The sequence below is a fragment of the Acomys russatus genome, chromosome 1 (genome assembly GCF_903995435.1).
Source record: "Acomys russatus chromosome 1, mAcoRus1.1, whole genome shotgun sequence".
NCBI lineage: Eukaryota > Metazoa > Chordata > Mammalia > Rodentia > Muridae > Acomys > Acomys russatus.
In genome coordinates, this window is record NC_067137.1 from 14675470 (window position 1) to 14691478 (window position 16009).

The following is a 16009-nucleotide window of genomic DNA, read 5'->3' on the forward strand; positions in this document are numbered from 1 at the left end:
CAAAAGTGTTTGTTCGGATACTTGGTGCTCCACTGGTGTTATTATTGAGGGACATTGTGGAACTTTTAGGGTAAGAGGTAGTCGTGTGAGGGCATGCCCTAGAAGGTTATAGATAGCTCAGCCAGCTTTGGGCCTGAGCACAATACTTCCTGGTTGATTACGATGTGAATAATCTACCTGCTCCTATGACCACCATGGGACCACTACCATGATAGACTGTGTTTTCTAAAAGTGTAAGGTGAGTGAAGAATTCCTTGGGACATGCCCCTTGGGCTAGTGTCCAGATATAAGTGAGTATATACCATTTGATTCTTTCTGCTTCTTGATTAACTCACTCATTATGGTCATTTCTAGTTCAATCCATTTGTCCACAAATTTTGGAAATTCTTTGTTTTTAATAGCTGAGTAGTATTCCATAGTGTAAATGTACCACAGTTTCTTATCCATTTTTCCACTGAGGGACACTTAGGCTGTTTCCATGCTCTGGCTATTATGAACAAGGCTACTATGAACATGGTTGAGCAAATGTTCTTGCTATGTGATGGAGCATCTTCTGAATAAATTCCAAGGAGTGGAATAGCTGGGTCTTGAGGAAGCCCTATTCCCAGTTTTCTGAGATAGCACCAGATAGCTTTCCAAAGTGGCTGTACTAGTTTTGCATCCCCAGCAGCAATGAAGAAGTGTTCCTCTCTCTCTACATCCTGGCCAGCATGTGGTGTTGCTTGAGTTTTTGATCTTAGCTACTCTGATGGGTGTAAGATGGAATCTCAGAGTTGTTTTGATTTGCATTTCCCTGATGACTAAGGACATTGAGCATTTTTTAAAGTGTTTCTCAGCCATTCAATATTCCTCTGTTGAGAATTCTCTGTTTAGTTCTGAGCCCTATTTCTCAGTTGGGTTATTTGGTTTGGTAATGTTTAATTTCTTGAGTTCTTTATATATTTTGGATATTAGACCTTTGTCAGATGTAGGGTTGGTGAAGATCTTTTCCCAGCCTGTAGGTTGTCACTGTGTTGTGTTGACAGTGTCTCCTGCCTTACAGAAGTTTTTCAGCCTCATGAGGTCCCATTTATTAATTGTTGGCTTTAAGGCCAGGAAAGTGGGACAGAGGGGAAGACTTTCTATTGGGACTCTAGGTGAGAGAAGCATGGGAGAATGAGGAAATAGAAGGATCCAGAGGGTCCTAGAAACCTACAAGAAGAACATTATGACAGGTGGATCTGGGCCCAGGGGTCATGCTCAAACTATGACACCAGCCAAGGACAGTACGTGCAGTAAACTTCGAACCCCTACCCAGATCTAGCCAATGGACAGGACATTCTCCACAGTTGAGTGGAGAGTGGGGACTGACTTTCACACGAACTCTGGTGCCCCATATTTGACCACATCCCCTGGATTGGGAGGCCTGGCAGCACTCAGAGGAAGGATATCAGGCTACCAAGAAGAGACTTGATACCCTATGAGCATATACAAGGGGAGGAGGTTACCCTCAGTCACAGTCATAGGGGAGGGGAGTAAGGGGAAAATGAGAGGGAAGGAGGAATGAGAGGATATAAGGGATGGGATAACAATTGAGATGTAATATGAATAAATTAATAATATATTTTTTAAATAAAATAAAAAGCCATTAAAAAATAAAAGTGTAAGGCGAAATGCTTCCTCTCCTAGACTGTTTTTGCTAAGTGTTCTCTCACTGAAGAGAAAAGTCACCACACAGAGCCTATGAAGTAGAAAAATGATGTCTAATTGCAGAGATAATCATGGTAAGAAATTGATCATAGTTTCTAGTTTGGATATATTACATGTAGTTTCCTTCTTAAATTTAGTGAGCTCATTTTCTCATGGAATTTTTGTCACTGAGAATTTGAGTGTTTTTGATTGGTTGGTTGGGTTGGTTGGTTGGTTGGTTGGTTGGTTTTTTTAAATAGAGTCTTACTATCTCACCCAAGCTAGCTTTGAACTTTTAATCTTCTTGCCTCAGCCCTCTAATTACTAAGATAGCACCTATGCTCCACTATTTCTGTTGCACTGAGCATAGTCTTAATTCTGTTTTCTTCACTTACTTTATCTTAAATCTTCTCCATCTTTAGAATCTTGTTGAATCTCATTGTCACCCTTGAATCACTGCTTCAGTTTTGAGTTGAATTCATTCTTTCATCTTGGGTTTAGCAATCATATTTTCAGTTTTCAAAAACACTGTCTTATCCTCTGCATGATTCAAAGAACTTAGGTATTACAGTGGAGTTTTATTATAGATAAAGTAGATCAATTAGAGCCAGCCAAAGGAAGAGTCACACTGGGCTAAGGCTGGGAAGGTTCCCAATGTGAGGCTTCGGTCATCCTCGGGGATGCGTTAGCCTCTTGGCACTGAAGGGTGACATTTCAAGAGTGCTGCCAGTCAGAGGACCACAGCCTCGCTTCAATGCCTAGGGTTTTATTGAGATTTCATTACACAGGCATGATTGAATGATTGTCCATGTGACTAAGCATCCAGCCCTCTCCTTCCCAAGGACTGGAATGAGATGGAGGTGGGGCTAGTGTCAGATGGCTCAAAGTCCAACTCTCTAAACATGTGGTTGGTCTGTTTGGTGTGGCCAGCCCCAATCCTGTTATCTCATTAGCATACACTGCTGCAAGCAGCCAGGAGTCTGCCATGAGTAATAACAACAGACAGGTCCACCATTTGGGAAATTCCTAGGATTTAGAGGTTCCCTCCCAGTGACCAGGGATGAGGCCTAGCCAAATCCTTTAGTACACATATAAATTAAATATTATATCAATATATTACAAAAATTATACACGTTAGATTATTTTATTGTAATCATTAATGTTTATAATCTATCGTGAAAGCATCTGTCTCTTCTCTATTTAACAGTAACATAAAATGTTTAATTTATTTTAGACTAACTATAAAACATAAAATATACTCTCCCAACAAATGAGCTTTTAAATGACATATCATATTTGAGTAGGACCCAAGTAGTTATTAAACTATATACTATATTTAACCGAGTGTCCTGGTTTTAAAAAAACAAAACAAAACATGTCATTGCAATGCACTGTTGAAAACCCTTATATTTTATATTTAAAATTAAAGATGCTGTGGTTATGCTTTTATATCTTAAAATACATCATAAGATAGACGGGCTTTTTCTTGTTATTTGGAAATGTTTCTCTATAAATAATCCATTTCAGGGTCTTTAATCTTTATATACCTAAATATATGAAAAGTTGCCTGGTTATAATGACCAAGATATTCTTTTTAACACTAGAGTTATAAGACAAATGTTTGGCTTCCTATTGTACTGTTGGCAGCCATGCTGATTCATGGGTGTAATAAACAATTTCAATACAGCATTCCACTGTGCCAATAGAGCATAGCTGGTGTATTCTTAAAGGGTCAGCACGCAGATTAGTTCACTTGTTCTCCACAAGTTAAACGAGCTGCCAGCTATGCTCTGCCAATGTCTTCCTGTTCTTGCTTGTACAGATTTTTTAATTAATCAACACTATTTACATTTAATTAGAGTACAGAAAACTTGAAGTGTGCTGTATCTGATCCTAGCACAGCCCACATGACCCCCTGTGCTCTGCTCCTTCCCAGATATACCTCGCTCTCTCAATACAGCGCCACGTTATGTGCAGCTGTTTATTCCAGTAGCCTTTCTTCTAGTCATGTGGAGTTTGACGCTTGATTGTCTGTCCTGACAACTCCTGCCTCTTCATGGCAGCCTTTGGTGCAGCAACTTTGCAAGCATGCACTTAGCTGTGCAGTGACTTCAGAGACACCGAGCCGAGGCCTCCAGCCGTGCCAGCAAAGGAGATGATGTGAATTTTAGCACGGACAATAACCTCAAAGACAAATACATGAACATGCACACGTAGGAAAACAAATGAGGGAGATTTAAATAAAATTTAACAGAATGTTTGAAACCTCAATAAACTTAGGGGGAAAAAAACAGCTGTGAACTCTCAAGAGGACAAAATTCACTTTGTGTTACAGACGTCTGTGCATATTTCACTCCAGTGTCACAGCCATGATCCCATCAGTTTGATGAGTTTACTGGGTTCAAGAACCTTTCACTAGTCAAATATTTTTGTTTTACAATTGCTTGATAAAACTGGGCAAATAAATTTCTCATGAAAACTCTCTGAGCTAGAAATTCTAAAGAGACCAGAAAAAAAAGATCAAGTGCCCATTTTTAATTCGTGAACTAAAGTTGCATAAAACCATAAATCAGGCAAAGTTCTCCTCCTGAAAGCATCAGTGAGCGTCAGAGCTAAGTTAATGGCTCACACTTTTACAGCTCTGTTAAAAATAGACTCCAAATATTTCCTATTGAAAGATTAGTCTAAATGGATAGCTGGTGAGTTGAGACAAAATCCTTTAGTTCATTTTCTTGCTAATATGCAGTTTTCAAGATGAATTGATGGCTAGAATGTGAATGGCACTTTTAAATGACTTACAGTTTTGTTTTGTTTTTTGTTTTTGTTTTTTTGGGGGTTTTTTTTTTTTTTTTTTTTTTTTGTTTGTTTGTTTTTTTTTTTTTTACTCTTGATGAAAGATGATTTACCTATCTTTGAAGGCTATAGTTGAGATTCACAACTTTCTTTGGCTCTCAGATCATTCTAGCCCACAGTCAGTTTTAATATTGTTTGATCTAATCCAAGTGTTTTGATACTGTTTGGACACCTCTCTGAACACTTGCAGTTTACCATAAGAAATGGGTAAAAATAAACAGATGGCTTGACTGTGATTCTCAAGCAATCCTGTGGGTTAGTTGATACATTTTACCCACAGGTCAAGAAAAATTTGAGTATGGTTTGTTGTATTGTATTTGAAAGTAGCAAGAGCTATCTGCAAGTTTCTCTGTAGGCCCTTGCCAATGATCTCAAAGGATACAAACATACATCTAGATTATAAATACAGACTTGCCAAAGGGATCTATCTCGAAGGACAGCCCTTTAACTCACTGCTACAAAATAGCCTGCAGATCTCTTATTTGGGATCCTGAGGGTATCTCCCAATTCTGTGTGCTGACTCTGAGAAAGAAGTAAAGATTACCTACATGTCCATAATGGTTAATATGAAGTCTCAATTTGGCAAGATCTGGAATCACCCAGGAGACAGAGCCCTGTGTATGCATTTCTAGGCTAGGCTAACTGAGGTGTGAAAACTCATTTCATGAAAACTAAATGTGGTGATAGTGTCCCACAGGCTGCAGTCACCAATTCAATAAGAAAGAGAAGGTAAGCTATGAGTTTACTCACTTAATCTCAGGAAATTCAATGGTCTGGTTGCTTTTTAGAAATCTATCTGCAAATCTGCTCCTTTTTACCACTTCCCTGCTCCACTGAAGAGCCTTTCATTCTATTATAAAATGTGCATAGCCTCAATTGTAGCACCCTTGAGAGAGCCAACATAGGAAACACAGCCACATCCCACATGAGACTCAAAATATAAATTCTATTCTCCGAAGAGAAACTCTCCATAGACTCTAACAGTACTAACACCTCAAAGGAGCAAAGAAGGGTTTTAAAATATAAATTATAAAACATGGTTTCTTCTTCTCGGCTTCATGCCTAATTACTATTTTCAGACATTATGGATCTGGAGGGATTCGCAGCTGAGAACATACAGTCCTTTAATAAATGGGGGAGCCCCTTTAAGATATGAGTAGTAAGTACCCCCACCCTTTCTATGAATCACAGAGAGAAATGCACACACACACACACACACACACACACACACACACCACCTCTATACAATACAATTTTTTAGGAGTCACCAAAAAAAATCATTAGGAGAAAGAAACTCACCCTTCTTGGCTTCTGTTTCATCACCCAAAATAACATAGTTCTTCTTGAAATGGTCTCTAATGTCCTATCCTTCAGGTAGATGTAAAATTATTCTGTATTTCCCCACCCACAGTCTTCCACATGCTGGAGTGAAGGTACAGCCTCTGAACAATGCTGTAGCCTTTTCTGTTTGCACTCACCACCTTTCAGAACATATTCCCTCTCTTTGGCAAAGTACATGCTGATCACATACAAACACACACACACACACACACGCATGCACACACACGCACACGCACACAATAAGTGATAATCTTTAGAAAGAAGATTGCAGTTTCTAACTCCTAGAAATTTTCTTATTCTTGCCCTTAATTTTCTCCAGCATGTGTAACCATTTAACATATTATATATACACACTTTATTATTTATTTACAATAGTGCCCCACTAATCTACAGTTTGCTCTCCATTACTTCAATTATCTGAGTCAACCACAGACCAAAAATATTAAAGGGAAAATTCCAAAAACAAATACTTGTAAGTTTTAAATTGCACACTGACTTGAGCAGTGTAGTAAAGGCTCATATCCTCCTCTTCATCCCACCTGGGCTATGAATTCTCCCTTTGTCCACTGTGTCTATGCTGCCATATCCTCACTAACTGGCCCTTCATCTCCAAGCACTCATCTTAGTTCCCAGATCAAGCTGTCACCGTGCTACAGTGCTTTAGGCAGAAAGCCCTTACTTTTCTCAATAGTGGCCCCAATGTACAACAGTAGTGGTGATAGCAACCTAGATATTTAAAAGAAAAGCTATGACGAGAAGATAGGCAAGCACAGTAAGTACAATAAGAGGGGTGAGCGGACGAGGAGGGGACGAGGAAGAAGCCACATTCTTTTGGGTTTTCTCATAATATGTTGTAAGAGTTGTTCTATTTCAGTACTGCTTTCTATTATTACTCTCTTGTTGTGACTAATTTATAAGTTAAACATTTCTCATAGGTATATTTGTATAGGAAAAACACAGTATGTGTAAGGCTTGGTATTCTCCATGATTTTAGGTATCTTGCTGTGGAGGTCTTGCAATGTATCCCTTGTGGAGAATAGAGAGACAGTGCTGATTGTTTATTCTTTATGTCTGTCCCCATCTCTATCTCTGCCCTCTCTCACACAAACACACACATACACACACACACAAAATCTATATGACATAAATGTTTGCTCATTGCTGTATCCCCAGTACCTAGATTTGTGCGTAAGCATATTATGGTCACCTAATACTTGCCAAATAAATAAACCAACGAATTATCTCAATTGAGATCATATTTGTGAGTGATTGATGAGAACTTGGAAGGAAACTGATATATATGTGTATATATACGTATGCATATACATATATGGGCTGTGTACATCATTAGCATCTTGTTTTCACACCCATATAACTATCACTGCGTGCACTTTGATAAATTACACATAGTGGAGTTCCCTGGGAGGTGGGTGCTGTAAAATATAAAAGGAAGCTTACATTTAGTCTATGGCATCCTGGAGGTACAATGTCTTTGGGGCACAGACGGTTTATGGGAGTGCATTTGAGCTTCTCAAGAAGGCACGATGAGTAAACCAACCTCAAGCAGGAAATTCTATACTTAGTAAGCCAAGTCTTATTAGGACCCCGAGGGCCCAGCCTGTCATCATCAGATCTGGCACAGGACAGAGACTCCAGAGCCAGAGTGACTTGAGGTTGAATCCATCAGTAATTGAGCACCTTCCTTGTCCACGCCTCTCCAAGAGCAGAGGCAGCCAGGAATGTGCTGTTAGCTTTGTGTGATACTAGGAGACTGTGTGAGTTTGTTCTCACATGCAGCTTTGGTTTCCTCATTGAACCATCTTCACACAGTGTCTAAACACTGACAGGATATTGGCTCAGATTTAACTCAGCCACTGAGATTTGGTATTGCAGTGTGTTCTAGAGGAAGTGTTGCTCCAGTCTTGTGAGTTCTCTGGGGAAATCTACATGGGGTGTGTGCCTTAAGCAGAGTTTATGGTTTGTTCCTCATACATGGCACAGCTATCTCTTTGCTTAGTCATGATCTCTTTCATAACAAGGACTGCATTGCCTTCACCCTTCCTTATCCAGTACCTGATCCAAGCATAGGGCTCTGCTCAGAAAGCCCCTTGCTCTCCACTCCACTTCAGACAGCTCTCAGAGTGATTCCTGTTCCCTTTTTGCAACTTAATAATAATGGTATAGATTTTATTTATGAGCATACTATTTGAATATGTTATTATTAGTATTAATTTGTATTAACTGAGGAAGAGGGAAGCTATTACCATGCCTCTTTCTCATTAAAGTTCTCTGATAGCCTAGCTCATCTTCTGGTCTCCACCTTCATATGGCAAACAAATATGCCCAGAAAACTCAAGTCCTTTTAGAGAAAAAAAGATATGAATATGGTAGAAATTAATCATAAAGACAAAATATTAAAAACACAATTTCATGATATTTAAGTAATAATTTTAAAGTTACAAAGTTTGAAAGTTACAAGAAACTATTGAGCAACTGAGTCTTGAGGAATTACGCGCAGTGGTCAAAAGTTAGCCTGTAGCAGTAGAATAGCATTGGTTTCCAAATCCTGGCCCTGATACTGTGCACTTAGTATCCCATACCAAGTCACTTAACCTTCCTGAGTCTCACATTCTTTATCCTAGAAGTGGAAATAAAAATGATGCCCACAGTTGTGGCTTGTTATCAAGAGCAAATGAAATAATATCAATGAAGAGCTTGCCTAGCACAGTGCCAGTGTGCTGTAAGAGCTCAGCGAAGCATGCCTTCTACTGCGGCTGTTAGTTGCCTTCTTCTTAATCAAGCTTTCCTGCATCTACCATTCAGTCTTTGCTCCAGGTCTAGCTCCCATCTAATCCCACAGTACCTCCATCATTCACGGCACATCTACATTCTCCTCTCTAAGGATAACTGTTAGCCTTGTTGCCATCATTGACCCCGAGGAAATTCTGGAACGTTACATCTTCTCTGCTTACTTTAAGGGCAAGTGCTTCTCTCTCCACTGGACTCTGGCAGTTCCCTCCTCACATTCTGCCTTAAACGCAGCTATGGGCTGAACTAATTGTCTCTAGCCTTGGGGCTTTTTGCTCAGCTTAACCATGACATTTGTTCTTCATCTTTCTTTCTTTCTTTCTTTCTTTCTTTCTTTCTTTCTTTCTTTCTTTCTTTCTTTTCCCCGAGACAGGGTTTCTCTGTGTAGCCTTGGTTGTCCTGGACTCGCTTTGTAGACCAGGCTGGCCTTGAACTCATATTGATCCACCTGCCTATGCCTCCCAGAGTGCTGGGATTAAAGGTGTGCACCACTACGCTCAGCCATTTTCTTCACTTTTTAAAAATAAATGCTTTTTTATTTGTTTTGGTGGGTAAGGGAGGCTTTACGGAAAACATGAGTAAGAAGCACAGAGAATTTCCACACAGTCTCTGAAATTCCACTTTCCAGCTTCCCCATTATTAACGTCTTATACTATTGAAGGGCATCTGCTGTAACTGATGTGCCAATATTAACATACTGTTTATATTACGGCTGTTTTGCTGTTTTGCTGTTTTGCTGAACATGCCTATTTTGGTCCATCCTTTCCATGAATCTCCCTACTTCCTCACTTAGCATCCCTTTCATTTGATGGCCCTACCTTTTATGATTGACTCATATTCCATCCAAGTCATTAATCCTGTGCAGAGTCACCTCACTAGCTTCACTGTACAATGTTCTCAAGGTCAAGGTCATCTCCACATTCTAAAACAATGCAATCTCCACATGTACATTCAACACAATACTTTCCTGTCTGGGCCTACATTATCACTCACTTAAAACAGTGACCCACACCCTCCCAGGGAGTCAACCAACTACTATATGTTCCTTTACACGTCTAACCAAGGGAAGCATTCATAAGGTAAGCAAGCTACACTGCCTTTCTCACCCTGCCTTGAGAACTTCTCAACTTGACTCATTATTCACTGTTGCTCTTGGCCCCAACGAATCAAACGCAGCAGAAACTAAGATCTTATGGCTTCCACAACTCTCTTCTTTTCAAGACCTCTCATTAATTAGATTAGCCCACTAGTTAATAACACAACATCTGCAAAGGGCTGTAGGTGGGAAAAGAAAAGCCTATCAGTGCAAGGTGATAATGTCATCAGAAGCGTCATCAGAAAGTAACATCTCATTCCTTTCTATTTCCCTGTCACACATTCGGCTAATATTCCTGGAGTCTCAGTCCTAGCAATTGCCCATCTCCTTACCAATGCCTTGACTTGGATTGGTCACCAACATCAATAAAACCCAAGGCCTGCCAACGCTATAATGTCAGAAAGCTGATATTCAGAGAATGTGTGTTGCTTTATTAAAAACTTTCATATCCAGTTTGTTGGCTATGAGTTTCAGGTCAGTGACACATTTAGGCTACATCGATATGAACCGGTTTGACTAGTTTTGGTAAAATTCATGTGTGTGTAACCCCATTAGATTACTATGTTTTGCTTATTTACACAGCAGTAGAGATGAACTTTTCAGTCATCCACCAGCTGCATTGACAAGCATGCTCCTATATTAAAATATCGCTTGTTTTCATGAACTGAGTTAGAAAAAAAGCATCTCTGGAAGAATTTTTTTAAGTGGTATTTTCAAATCACTGAGAGGATTTACCATTTCCTCCCAAGTTAAGATGCCTCTAGGATGTATGTTTAACTGCATTCTCACCCCATCCCACACTGCACAGAACTTACAAGCCCCGGTGGAGAACTCCAGGCAAATTTTATCATTAAATAAACTCTGGAATGCCCCAGGCAAGGTTGTTAACTTGTCTCCACTACAGACTACACATACAAATAGCCACCTCCCTTCAGTGGGTTTCCACAGGGGCCTGGGTGTGCTCTATACCCACCCCTGGTATATGGGACAATTAGAGCATTATGTTTGTACTGAGAGCAAGCATCCAGTTGTATACATAGAGGGTTTTTTTCCCCCAAAGCTACCAAATATAGACTCCTGGGACAATTTATTTGTCTTAAAAGTGTTTAAGACACACAAGCAAACCCATCAGGTCATAAATGGTTGGCTTATTACCACACAAGTCTGGAGTGTATTCTATGTACATGAAGCTTAAAGACCTTATCGTGGGTCACACCACCTAGGTGGCCTGACAAGAGCCTCACTCATTGTAGCCACGACAACCCAAGAAGCTAAAAACCCACCCAACACTTTCCCCCAAGTTGTGCCTTCAGTGATTTAAATATTTTTCTTACTCAAAACATCATTTGAAATTGCCATCCCACCAGTAAAATATTAGAATTAATAAAATTTCTCAAGGTTCATCTTATCCAGATCTGACTGACAGAAGAGAAAGACTGACCAGAGGGGTCATTTGCCAACTTAACTCTACTCTGATTCCAGCTTTACAGTCACCTTACAATCTACTATGTTGTCACCGAAATGGCTGTATATGCCTATGGAGGATGGGATGAGGGAAATGAGAGAAGGGTGAAAAGGAAAGAGAGATAGAAGAGGGAGAGAGAAAGGAAGAATTGGCTTAGAGCCTGATTTATTTATTCGTCATTTATCTTTTGGTGATAAAAATCACCTTCCCTTGTCCTGCCCCCTCACCCCCACCCATTGTCCCACCAAGACCTTTCTCCCGTCCCTCAGGGAGCATCTATCCATCCATAATTGCTGTGGGTTTCACCTGACTTGTCTTGCCCTTCACCCTCTCCAGATGAACATACTACCCTGCCTTGTTAGTCAGCACTCCTGAGGACCTGCTCTTAACTTGGAGCAGAGTAAGGCCTCCACTGCTCAGATAAACTCAGACATCTTAAAGTCAGCTGCCAATGGTGAACAGGATGGGGTGGGGTACGCACGATTGTGAAGTCCACCTGAGTGACAACTGGGAATCTCCTTCAGTGATAAAAAACAGCAAGTATATAAAAGCCTGGGCAGGGAGAGGGGAATAGAAATCATACAATAATAGAAATAAAATTTTAAAAATCAATTAACTTTCTTTTAGGACCAAATGGTGTGGGTGTCAAGAAGGAGCCAAATACACTTGTCCCCCTGCCCCCCAGGAAGAAAGTACAGCTGCCAGACAGCTCCAAAGCCAGAATAAGGCAAAGTGAGCTACACGGTGCTTTTGTTCAAGCTCCCACAATGCAGGCCACCTCCAATGAATCTAATGACTAAAGCTTGGTGAAGAAGCAGCCTTCAAGGGCCAGGCAGGGGTAATATGCTTGTTAACAGCCCTCTACTGTTTCTTCTATGTTGAGGTCCCCAGATTCAATTTACCTCCTCCTCCTCCTCCTTCTTCTCCTCCTCCTCCTCCTTCTCCTCCTCTTCCTCCTCCTCCTCCTCCTCCTCCTCCTCCTCCTCCTCCTCCTCCTCCTCCTCTCTCTCTCCTCTTCTTCTTCTTCTTCTTCTTCTTCTTCTTCTTCTTCTTCTTCTTCTTCTTCTTCTTCATAGTTTCGCAGATGCTATAACTTCCTTATTTAAAAAAAAAAAAAAAAGGACAAGAAACATCTGTTCTACATTTCTCCCCTGGCCAGCTAAAACTCAGACAAGTCCTAGAGCTGGCCTGACCTCTGTTCTATAGATGCTTATCCATCAAGTTGAGGTAAGAACCAGGAAGCCATATACTAAACTGACTAAATATGTGACTCTGGAGTCAGAACTCCAGCATCTTGAGTTTACATGGCAGTTCATCCATGTACCAGGTAGGCACACTTAGATGTGATTCTTAACCTCTCTACGCTTCAGCCTCTGCAGAGTAGGGATAGCAGCATTGTTATGTCAGTGAATTGAGATAAAAGAGCAACCCACCATGCCACCATAGTGGTTGGTGCAAAGTAAAGCACACTAAAGGCAGCCATCATTAATTAACACCTTTGCCAATATGGTAACATAGTATTGACATTCACCCTGAACTATTCTTTTTCTTTTTTTTTTTATTTATTTATTTATTTATTTATTTATTTATTCACTTTACATCTCAGCCGTAGCCCTTCCCCTCCTCCTAATCCCACCTTCCTTCCCTCTTTGCCCTGTCCCTCCTACCTTACTCCTCAGAGAAGGGCAGCCCCCGCAACCCAACCATCACAAGCACATCAAATCAAGTCAGGACTGAGCGCATCTTCTTCCCCTGTGGTCTGGAGAGACAGCCCTGCCAGGGGGAAGTGATTGAAAAGCAGGTGACAGAGTCCATGTTAAAGACAGCTCCTGACTCCCTTATTAGGGGATCACATTAAGACAAAGCTGCCCATTGGGTACATCTGTGTAAGGTCCATGCATGGTCCTTGGTTGGTGCATCAGTCTCCGCAAGCCCCTCCGGGCCCTGGTTAGTTGGTTTGTTGGTCTTCTTCTGGAGCTCCCATCCCCTCCAAGTCCATCTATTCTTCCTCCCACTCTTCCACAACATTCCCCGCACTCTGCCCAGTGTTCGGCTGCCTGTCTCAGCCTCTGATTTGATGTGCTTCTGGGCGGAGCCTGTCAGAGGACAGCTATGCTACACCCTAAACTGTTCTTATCACGTGAGTCTGGCTTCTCATTTCCTTCTTCCACTTCTGTCACTAGAAAAACAGGCAAAAGTGTCCTTCGGGGCAGACATTTGGCCTTCAGTTCTCAATGGAGTTAGAACAAAAGAAACCGGCAAAGCTCAAGTAAATACAGAACAAGAGCAACAACAACAACAAAAATCACCAAGCACAGATTGTGCTAAGGTCCTTGAAGCTTGTGCATCTCCTAGTGGCCATCTTCCAAAATAACTGAAAGTTCCTTCCGACAAGTAAAGAAAGACCCAGAGTCATTGAGAAGTGATCTGGCTGCAGCATACCAGTGGACCTCCCTGATAAAGATGCGGAGAGTAAGCTCATGTCTCCCTGTGAGCAGAATTTATTTTTCCATCAAAGGTTGACAGGGACTACCTTTGCGAGGTCTTATATTTCCTGCGTCTTTCCCTTTGCGGCATTCAGTCAGCCATGTCAGATCATGAAATCAAGCTGCCACCAATGAGATGAATGACAGTTGCCATCTACATTAAGGACAAAAGACAGAAGCCTGGGTGTGGCCCTGGATTTTGGGTTCCAGAGCACTCTTTTTTGTGGGGGGTGGGGGTGAAGAATCACTTGCTGAGCTGGCTTCATTTTGTTCATCTATTCCTTTGTGTAATGTCAAGCTTATTCTGATTCTGATATCCCCAAAGCATCTATAAGGAAACTGAGAGGAAGCTAATTCTAACCTCCAGCCTTTGGGTTCAAAGAGCTCACAAGACACATGTGTTTTGTAGTCCTATAGCTCTGGACTATAACAAAATGTCTGAGTTGACATGTAGAGGGGAAATTTTCTTTTAGCTCGCAGTTTTAGAGGCTTCAATTTGTGACAAACTGGCCCCACTGCTGTGGACCTGTGATGACTCTATACACCATCACCAAAAAAAAAAAAAAAAAAAAAAAAAAAGCGGTTCACCTCATTGCTGAGCATAGAGAGAGGCGGAAGGAACTCGAGCCTCACCGTCTCCTTAAAGTCTGAAGAATGCGCATGCCCCCAGAAATCTAAAACTTCACTGAGTCCCACCTTCCAGAGTTTCCACTGTGCTCTGATGACACCACTCTGGGACCCAAGCCTTTACTATATGGGGTCATTAGGCAACACCCAAGATCCAAACAAGAGCAGGTCCCAAGCAAACCTAAAAGGAAGACGCCATTCGCTGGCAGCTCCCTTGAGTGGCCTTTGCTGTGTCTTACCCTAATCTACCTTCTCCCCAACCCAGGAAGAGGAGGCAGCAGACTGGGTGTATGTAGCCCGTGTCTCTCCAGGATTCCTCAGCCTTTGAAGTGTGTCCCACAGAGCATAATACACAACTGAACTGAACAAGGGTTGTACAAAGAACTTCAACTTTACGCACAGATCCATGGAGGATTCCAGACTCTGCCACCCACTGCTCATGAGCTTGCAAAGTCCTAAGGATGGCACACCTCTAACGTCCAATCCTAAACCTCCTAGGTGCTCCAAAATCCTTTTTTTTTTTTTTTTTTTTTTTGAATACTGAAATGTTGCTCCAAATGAAATAGTCTAGTTGCTTCATTTGAAATAGTCTCATGAACACACTAAAAAACATTGAAAAAATCACCTCCATGTATTATATAAGGCACAGATGCATCATAAACCATTTTGTGTTTAGATTTCTGCACATTCCTAAGGTATCTCCTATATATGTGAAAATTCCAAAATTGGGGGGGAAGTTTCATAATTCAAAGCCCATATAGTCCCAAATATTCTTGATAAATGATAAATTAAAAAAACACCTCAACCTGTGTTTGTAACCTGCCCTCCCCTTCTCCCCCATCCCTTCTAAATAGGCATATCACCCGCTTTGCAGATGGCAGGGGAAGCTCTCGGTGGATCTATTCTTTCTTCAGTTCCCTTCCCACCTATGATGCTAATGCTGGAAGAGCTAAGGAGCTGGCCTTTAATACAGAAGCTTCTTGAATGTCCCCAAGTCCTTAGGAGGGCATTGACTATTACATAGAAGCATACAGTGCCTTCAGTTTCTCTACCTCATCCACACTGCACACGATATCCTTGTTAAAGTCCGCACCTTCATCTGATTGCTATAGGTAAAACTGTGTGTAGTAGCTCACACCTGTAATCCCAGAACTCGGGGGAGTAAAGAGGAGGACTCCTGTGAATGTGAGGCCACAGAATGAGTTCTGGGCCAGCCTGGGCTACAGAGTAGAACTCTGTCTCAAAAAAAGTATGTGAGTGGTTGTGTAAATTACTATAAATTCAAATAATGAGATATCATGCTGCCATCAAAACATTTATAAAGAACTTTCTGTAGAGTGAAAACTGTCACAAAATTTAAAAATCAGGAGGGTCATAATGTATGCGGCATCATCACAATGATACGAAAACGCAAAGAAAAGACTTTTGGAAATAAATACCCCAATGCTGTTGTTGTTTTATTTTTTTTCCAAGACAGGGTTTCTCTGTGTAGCCCTCACTGTCTGAAATTTGCTTTGTAGACCAGGCTGGCCTCAAACTCAGAAATCTGCTTGCATCTGCTTCCCAAGCACTAGGATCAAATATATATGACGCTACGCCTCTCTAGAAATATCCCAAAGTGATTTTCTCTTAATGGGCACTATACATGTCTCATGTGGAGATGAT